Here is a 9,924-nt window from a genome sequence, read left to right as displayed (position 1 = left end):
TCTGCAGCGGAGTGTGCGCTGATATGAAACTTCCTAGCAGATTAAAACTGTGTGCCCGACCGAGACTCGAACTTGGGACCTTTGCCTTTCGCGGGCAAGTACTCTACCAACTGAGCTACCGAAGCACGACTCACGCCCGGTACTCACAGCTTTACTTCTGCCAGTAACTCGTCTCCTACCTTCCAAACTTTACAGAAGCTCTCCTGCGAACCTTGCAGAACTAGCACTCCTGAAAGAAAGGATACTGCGGAGACATAGCTTAACCACAGCCTGGGGGATGTTTCGAGAATGAGATTTTCACTCTGCAGCGGAGTGTGCGCTGATATGAAACTTCCTGGCAGATTAAAACTGTGCGTCCGACCGAGACTCGAACTCGGGACCTTTGCCTTTCGCGGGCAAGTGCTCTACCAACTGAGCTACCGAAGCACGACTCACGCCCGGTACTCACAGCTTTACCTCCGCCAGTACCTCGAAAGGCAAAGGTCCCGAGTTCGAGTCTCGGTCGGCACACAGTTTTAATCTGCCAGGAAGTTTCAGCACCTCTCACTTGTCACACAGTTATATTGACTGTGTTGCCATTGAAGGAAGTGTTTCAAATGCTGGTTACTAGAAGTCGCCCGCATAGGAAAGTTTAATACAAAGTTTGTAAGCACATTTTTCCTATTTGTTAGCTAATATTAATGGATTACACTTTGAGTGATTATTATTTAAGTGGTTTAACGTTTAAAATTCATACTTCGAGTGGCACAACGTTTCTACACAATTATTTCACTTATTTTTTAATAGAGTTTATATTTCGAACTAATGTTGTTTAAGGCATTTGCTATCGATTTCAATGTGTGCGCCTTGAAATATGAATGGAATTAAGGTAACATTTTTTGCCTTGTGGGGATTGCCCAACGCCAAGGAGAGAGGATTCAAATCGTGAAATATTTCAGAGGGGCATTTTATGGTGCAAATCCTGCTCCAATTCTGAGTGTTCTTTTCGAAAAAGTCCTAGGTAGTGTTGCCCAGGATTTCCCCATCTAGCCAGGGAATTTTGCTTAAAAAACAGTATTTTGAGTAGTAACTTTTCAGCCAAATTTTTTTGTTCGTTGTGTTAATACTGTTTCAAACGATTTTAATTGTTTTGAAGATGATAACACTAGAAATTAAAAAACTTAAAAAATGATTATGAATTTCATTCCCTGAAATTTTTTAAAAACTATTTCTAGTGGGCTCAAAATGAATGGTAATAATATAGCACTGTAATCGATGTAATGTGCTTTTTTACCTGAGGTTTAATTTTAGGTAAAGAGAAATAATTTTTTTTGCTGTTTTATTTATTTCCATTTCCGTTTTTCCTTCAGACTTTACCTTTTTCTGGAAAAGGAAAGGTAAGGAGAAAGAATGTACTCCTCATTCTTTTCTCTTAATTTTCTATTAATTTTATAATAAAATTTTATCTAAATGTGAATTTCTGTAAATACATGAATTTGCTGTTATTATTTACCTCTGTTTATTTTCTCGTAATTTTAGACGAATTTTATAATAAAATTTATATATTTTTTATAACTTTTATATGTGAGACATAAATTAAAATGTGGGATAGTAGAAGGATATTGTAGGTTCATGCTAACTTCCTTAAAACGGGGCTCAATCTTCAGTTGATCTTACTTTTAAAAAAGTGAGCACGAACCTACATTTTTCTTGTACTCAGGTGCGAAGGTTACCTTACTTTTACAAGTCAGACTTCATTATCAAGAGTTCATATTTTAATACTGATACAAAAGTCAGAGTGAAACTTTCTCGAAATGTATTTGACTGTATACAATAGTTCTACAAGATGACTTTGTTAACGGCAATTCAGAAATATAACCTGTGCCATTAAAGCTTTAATGAGCATGTAATTCACTAATTTGACCTTTACTGATAATCTTTTGTTAGCTATTTTATTATTCCCTTATTTGCTGTGAAAACTAAATCATTAGAATGTAGTTAAAGTCCACAATCAATTTTTACTACACAAATTACACAACCCTAAGCATCTTTCTCTGTCTATATTTATTACAGTTGTGAAGGCCCTGAGTGGAGAGGTGTTAGACCTTTCAACGCTATTGAGATTTTCACCTCTAACGCCACCTATAATAGAAGTTTAATACACTCCTGGAAATTGAAATAAGAACACCGTGAATTCACTGTCCCAGGAAGGGGAAACTTTATTGACACATTCCTGGGGTCAGATACATCACATGATCCCACTGACAGAACCACAGGCACATAGACACAGGCAACAGAGCATGCACAATGTCGGCACTAGTACAGTGTATATCCACCTTTCGCAGCAATGCAGGCTGCTATTCTCCCATGGAGACGATCGTAGAGATGCTGGATGTAGTCCTGTGGAACGGCTTGCCATGCCATTTCCACCTGGCGCCTCAGTTGGACCAGCGTTCGTGCTGGACGTGCAGACCGCGTGAGACGACGCTTCATCCAGTCCCAAACATGCTCAATGGGGGACAGATCCGGAGATCTTGCTGGCCAGGGTAGTTGACTTACACCTTCTAGAGCACGTTGGGTGGCACGGGATACATGCGGACGTGCATTGTCCTGTTGGAACAGCAAGTTCCCTTGCCGGTCTAGGAATGGTAGAACGATGGGTTCGATGACGGTTTGGATGTACCGTGCACTATTCACTGTCCCCTCGACGATCACCAGTGGTGTACGGCCAGTGTAGGAGATCGCTCCCCACACCATGATGCCGGGTGTTGGCCCTGTGTGCCTCGGTCGTATGCAGTCCTGATTGTGGCGCTCACCTGCACGGCGCCAAACACGCATACGACCATCATTGGCACCAAGGCAGAAGCGACTCTCATCGCTGAAGACGACACGTCTCCATTCGCCCATCCATTCACGCCTGTCGCGACACCACTGGAGGCGGGCTGCACGATGTTGGGGCGTGAGCGGAAGACGGCCTAACGGTGTGCGGGACCGTAGCCCAGCTTCATGGAGACGGTTGCGAATGGTCCCCGCCGATACCCCAGGAGCAACAGTGTCCCTAATTTGCTGGGAAGTGGCAGTGCGGTCCCCTACGGCACTGCGTAGGATCCTACGGTCTTGGCGTGCATCCGTGCGTCGCTGCGGTCCGGTCCCAGGTCGACGGGGACGTGCACCTTCCGCCGACCACTGGCGACAACATCGATGTACTGTGGAGACCTCACGCCCCACGTGTTGAGCAATTCGGCGGTACGTCCACCCGGCCTCCCGCATGCCCACTATACGCCCTCGCTCAAAGTCCGTCAACTGCACATACGGTTCACGTCCACGCTGTCGCGGCATGCTACCAGTGTTAAAGACTGCGATGGAGCTCCGTATGCCACGGCAAACTGGCTGACACTGACGGCGGCGGTGCACAAATGCTGCGCAGCTAGCGCCATTCGACGGCCAACACCGCGGTTCCTGGTGTGTCCGCTGTGCCGTGCGTGTGATCATTGCTTGTACAGCCCTCTCGCAGTGTCCGGACCAAGTTTGGTGAGTCTGACACACCGGTGTCAATGTGTTCTTTTTTCCATTTCCAGGAGTGTATATTATTTTATTCAATTTTGAAATGATAGCATTCATTTTATTTGTGCTGCCGTTTTTTCTCTGAAACTACATTCGTTATTTTTGAAAACATTGCTGAAAATATCAGCGATCTGAATATTACACTCGTATTTGAAAATAGTTGTAACAGCCTAAATTTTAGGGCACACTAATTGAAAGGTGACTGGTTTCCATCATTACACGATCATTTTCAGACCTACAGTTATGATACGTTGTGTAAGGAAGGATATAAACTAGAAAGATACATTAAAAAACTATAAATCTGCGAAACGTAGATATACACAGTTTGATGAACAGTGGATGTCTACGGAGCAGTAACAGCTGAATGACGATAGTCAACTGCTGGAGAGAACAGTACAGCAATTTCTTAAATACTGCAGGCTCCGCCTACAGCCGACAGCAGTTGGTTACTATGGAAATGGAAGACACCGAGCTTGGTTGATTTCCATTTAAACAACTACAAAATTCGATAACTAGATAACGTTCGAGAGATGAAGTGCCAGGATATAAATAACCAGTATCCGTTAGTGTACGTATCAACCTATAGTAACTCCTTATGCTTTACAGAACAATGTGATCAGGAAGAACAGACCAACAGATGCTAATGCGACAGATACTAATGCAAACTAAATTGGTCTCATAATATGAATATGTGCATGTCAGGATGTTATCAGGCGCTCAGGTGGGCATCTGGGGTGCTTTTCCTACATGTAAAATGAGAAATGCTAAGATTCAGAGAAAAATGAGTTTTATTTCCAAGAACTACCAGTAAGGGGTTCAATATTCATGAATACTGGCTAAGGCCACGGAGTGAACTGCACATAGTACGGAAAGAGCGTTTGCCCTCGATAGGAAGTACTGGTGGACACGCCCAGAGGCTAAGGAAGCTGGCAGGCAATTGAGCGACCTGCTATCACGGTCGCCACCTCGCCGGCCGGTCGTCACATTGGGGTCCCTCACTCAACACTCTGGTGGCGTCGCGAGATCAGCGTAATAGAGTGGGAGCCTGCCACAAGTACTGTTGAGTACGTAACAGCTCATTCGAGTGTCTGAGGCTAAGTTAAAATGATAGAAGCAGAATATAATAAAAGTTTTTACCATTATTACCCGTTAAAATGTAGAATTCCTTCCCCCTTCCGTGAGAGCCGGTTAAGAGTCTGTGATTGTGACAATGACTGACAAAAACCATTCTCAATGACCAACTCAAAACATAAAATGTTTAGTCCCCTCACCCCCCCCCCCCCCAAATTAACCAAACGAAACATAAAAAAAATTGTTTTGACGTACATGGAAGGTGACAGGAGAAGTCTTGTAATTAATGGAGGGTTGACTTCTCATTTCTTAAAACACTGGATATGAAATATGTAGTAGGGGCAGCGGGTGCAAAGTTTTAGTTTTTGCTTATGGTACCATTATCCTTTGGTGTCACCTGAGTCGTTTATGACTGACATAAGAATAGTTAAGGTTTAAGTGCATTGTTATCCAGGCGCCGTAATATGGACCTGGAGTCGAGATGCTTAGTGGGCCGGCTCGCCGAATGGGAGTGTATCGAGTACCAGCGACTGCAGCACTCACAGGCAGGAATCGCGTCAGTGGAGGCTCAAATGACTCATAGTAAACATGGGGTAAACTAACAATAAGTAACAGCTACGAATACAGAATGAACCTTGAAGAGGCGTAATTGGCAACTGAACAAACCAGTTATCAAACACTTTCATTACAAATAGTTAGTTTGCTTGTACTCCGGTCATGTGAAAACTAATTTCCCATTAAATTGTTTTTAACAAATTTGCCTAAAACTTGAGTACACAGCTATACACTATGTGATCAAAAGTATCCGGACACCCCCAAACACATACCTTTTTCATATTAGGTGCACTGTGCTGCCAGGTACTCCATATCAGCGACCTTTGCGGTCATTAGACATCGTGAGAGTGCATAATGGGGCGCTCCGCAGAACTCATGGACTTTGAACGTAGTCAGGTGATTGGGTGTCACTTGTGTCGTCTATGCACGAGATTTCCATACTCCTAAATAGCCTTAGGTCCACAGTTTCCGATGTGTTAGTGAAGTGGAAACGTGAAGGGACACGTATAGCACAAAACCTGCAGGTCGACCTCGTCTGTTAAGTGACAGAGACCGCCGACAGTTGAAGAGGGTCATAATGTGTAATAGGCAGACGTCAATCCAGACCATCACACAGGAATTCCAAACTGCATCAGGATTCACTGCAAGTACTATCACAATTAGGCGAGAGGTGAGAAAACTTGGATTTCGTGGTCGAGCGGCTGCCCCTAAGCCACACATCACGCCGGTAAATGACAAACGACGCCTTGGTGTAAGGGGCTTAAACATTGGATGATTGAACAATGGGAAAAGGTTGCGTGAACGACGAATCACGGTACAAAATGTGGCGATCCGATGGCAGGGTGTGGGTGAAAGTCATCTGCCACCGTGTTTAGTGCCAACAGTAAGATTCGGAGGTAATGGTGTTATGGTCTGGTCGTGTTTTTCATAGAGGGGCTTGCAACCCTTGTTGTTTTGCGTGGCACTATCACAGCACAGGTCTATACTGGTGTTTTATGCCGACTTCGTGCCAGGCCTCACCGACCGACATCGTTACCTCTCCTCAGAATGGACTGCCATTCCGCAAGAAACCTTCTAGAACCTCATTGAACGAGTGCCTGCGAGAGTGGAAGCTATCGTCAAGGCTAAACATGAGCAGACACCATGTTGAATTCCAGCATTATCGATGGAGGGCGCCACGAACTTGTAAGTAATTTCAGCCCGGTGTCCGGATACTTTCGATCACGTAGTGTAAAAAGCTCTACAGCTTAACCTACTGCCACGCGGGGTAGTCGAGCTGTCTAGAGCGTCTTGTCAAGGTCTGCGCGGCTTTCCCCGTCGGAGGTTCGAGTCATCCCTCGGCCATGGTTGTGTGTGTCGTCCTTAGCGTAAGTTAGATTAAGTAGTGTGTAAGCTTAAGAACCGATGACCTCGGCAGTTTGGTCCCATAAGGCTTTACCAGAAATTTCCAATTTCCTTAACCTATTGGGAGGGCCGTGACTGAAGTAGAGTGACTCATCAGACGTTACCCACGATATTCACCGTCTGGCTGGAGATCTGGTATAACCTGTCGTGGTGACCCGCGAGATTTATACAAAATCCATATAAAGAATCCAATGACCAATAGAACAATAGGCACCGTGCCACGTCAGTAGCGCAAATAACCGCGTCGTCAGAATCAATCCAAGCTTACTCGATCTACCGCAGGAATCAACACGCGCGTAGTCTCCGGTCAATCGATGGATTTCGCTTTTTGGCGTTTCCGTTTGCATAAGGGAGTAGTGGTGTGGCCACTAAGCATGGTCTTCGCATTATTTTGGCATACGCGATAGAGCTTGTGGCGTCACCGTTAGTGACAATGATTCTGCATATGTGCTAGTGCAGGTAACTACTACCAGTACCCTAGAGCTAATCTTTTCCTATGACCCGATTGCTATTGTAGCTAGGTTATTAATGTAATATGCGTCATGGCGCGAACACCGTGCTTGGATTCAGCACGGAAAGTATTTGTATTGTAAAGTGCGCTACTTGCACGTCTCTCAGTAACAGGAAATGATTTTTTTACAATATTTTCATATGGGGGTATGTCGTCATATTCGGAATGTTTCCCTCAACTGCTATTTTCAAGCCGACCGGAGTGGCTGAGCGGTTCTAGGCGCTACAGTCTGGAACCGCTCGACGGCTACGGTCGCAGGTTCGAATCCTGCCTCGGGCATGGATGTTTGTGATGTCCTTAGGTTACTTAGGTTTAAGTAGTTCTAAGTTCTAGGTGACTGATGACCTCGGCAGTTAAGTCCCACTGTGCTCAGAGCCATTTTTTTCTTGCTATTTTCAAATGAACAGAGTGTAAGCAAATGAAGTATCTATATCTCCTATTTCCCAATAGCTTATTTTCAGCATCCTCTGACTGCATTGAACATTTTTATATATGGGATAGTAAAATAAAAAAAATTGCTGAGGCAAATTTACTGACGTTGTAGGTTAAGGTAACACTGATATGCGTAATGGTCAGAGACGTTGACAGGAGCTACGCTGGTGGGCGTCGGACATATAGACCCTATCCAGCCGACTGGCGGAATGACTGGTTACGAATGTGTACGCTACCTGTTCACCGCGCAGTTTTTCCCACGTATCGTGAAGATGCATACCATGAATTTATCGATTAATTCCGCGTGCAAATACATCGATCGCTCTCGCTTCATCTTCGTCAGTTAATACTTCATTACTTGTATTGCTTTCCTAGGGGGTATGTGCGACAAGATACTGCCATAATTCTGTTTGCAAATGTTTCAAAATTCTCCCAGCTTTTCTGTCTAAGGGTGGGTAACCGATCACCGTAATATCTAACACCACCCTTGTCGGAGTAGTGTTCTGCTAACCCCATTGCCAAGAATTCAGAAGTGGTGCTTCCAGCGAAGCGTCTGCTGATTCAGCATTAGTTCTCGCATCGCCCGGAAGCCTCAGCTTGATGGAATTTAACAAAATATGGCCATGCAGTGCCCAAATATGCCCCACGTCCCTGAAGTTTTCTGAACATGTTGGGACATATTCTCCTGGCTTTCCTGCAATAGTACGTACAGAATTTACGGACGGAAACGTACTAGCTGTATCTGGTACTAATTTTTATGTTTCAGCTTTAGGGGCTCTTGAAGGGCCCGGTGTTGCTGCATTTTCGGCAGCTCTTGCTTCACGTTCGCGAGTTATCGCATTAAGCTGTATCTGTAGCTCTGTTTTTTCAAGTGACAGGGTGCTTGTCTGCTGTAGCAGTACAGTAATGAGATCAGGCTCGTTTCGGGCCGCAGCTGCAGCATCGAGAGCCGATTCAGTCTCTCTCCGCTGGTTGGCGAGGACGTAAGTCAGGCATGGTTACAAAACGGAGACTGAGACCGATCAAATGTTCACAAAAAAGATCTTGCTTTATTCTAGGATATGAAAAGATCGTTCGCCGGAAGTTCGCCGGAGTTCTTAACTAGCAGAATGTCTTTCAGCGCCAGTTACAACACACGGAAGAGGCGGCGGCGTCTGGGGCGGCGACGGTGGCGTCGTCGGGGGCAGCTGCGATTGGGGGCTGCCCCCAGCAGCCAGCGGTGATGCACGGTGCTGCGTGGCCCCCGCGTTCCTTCTACTGCTGGCGGCTCGCCCCCGGCGTGGAACGCGATGTAACGGCGAACGGCCATATAGTGCGCTCGCATGCTTTATTCGGCCGTCACGGACAAACACGTTGTCGGTCGCTCCCCAAGTTGCGTCTAGCGCAAACAGCTAAGCAGCCAGCGGCATCAGAGCGCTAGGCATCGCTGTAGTTGCCAGCATCTAGGATCGGCAGGAAAATATCGATTCGGATCGAACGGTGAGAAAGATCGCACTCTTCTGACACCAGTTTGTACTTGTCGGGATGATGTCAGATGGTGTCAGGAGCTCATGTGGACATCCGGGGTGTTTTTCCTGCCCGTAAAATGAGAAATGCCAGGATTCAGAGAAAAATGAGTTTTATGTGGTGTCATCGCCAGACACCACACTTGCTAGGTGGTAGCCTTTAAATCGGCCGCGGTCCGTTAGTATACGTCGGACCCGCGTGTCGCCACTATCAGTGATTGCAGACCGAACGCCGCCACACGGCATGTCTAGTCTAGAGAGACTCCCTAGCACTCGCCCCAGTTGTACAGCCGACTTTGCTAGCGATGGTTCACTGACAAATTACGCTCTCATTTGCCGAGACGATAGTTAGCATAGCCTTCAGCTACGTCATTTGCTACGACCTAGCAAGGCGCCATTATCATTTGCTATTTATCTTGTGACGCATGTACCGTCAGACCGATGTTCATCAATTATGGATTAAAGTTAAGTATTCCAACAGCTACGTACTTTATTTGCTAGACTCAAATCCTTTAACTATTCCTGCGTGAGCTTAAACGCGTGCCTTTCGGCTTCACCTCCTAGTGGCTTGGCTGTCTTGCCAAGTCACAACAATAAGTATTATCTTCCAGAATGTATTCTGAATAATATTGTCAATCATGTACCGTCAAGAGCGACGTTCTTCATTAATGGGTTAAAGTTAAGTATCAAACTAATTACGTCCGCTTTCTGAATTCTCATTCCTTACCATGTTCCAGACCTCACGTCAGTATAGTTCTTCCCTCCTCACGCCAGTTGCGTGAGCTAAAACGCGTGCACTTCGGCCTCCACTCATAACACGGTGTTGGCTCTTCTGCTAACACAAAATTTTATACCTAAGAACGACCACTAAGGGGTACAATATTCACGAAAACTGGATACGGC

General features: G+C 45.5%; 1 non-coding gene across 1 annotated transcript; it reads right to left on the bottom strand.

Moving 5' to 3' along the window:
- Window positions 1-351: 351 nt before the first annotated feature.
- Trnas-cga lies at window positions 352-426 on the bottom strand. The gene has a single exon. It is a non-coding gene; the product is annotated as a tRNA-Ser (tRNA).
- Between the last annotated feature and the right edge of the window lie 9,498 nt (window positions 427-9,924).

Source organism: Schistocerca americana, chromosome 8, assembly GCF_021461395.2.
Source record: "Schistocerca americana isolate TAMUIC-IGC-003095 chromosome 8, iqSchAmer2.1, whole genome shotgun sequence".
Lineage (NCBI taxonomy): Eukaryota > Metazoa > Arthropoda > Insecta > Orthoptera > Acrididae > Schistocerca > Schistocerca americana.
Note: the sequence above shows the minus strand (reverse complement) of the source record. Positions and strands in the feature narration are given on the sequence as shown.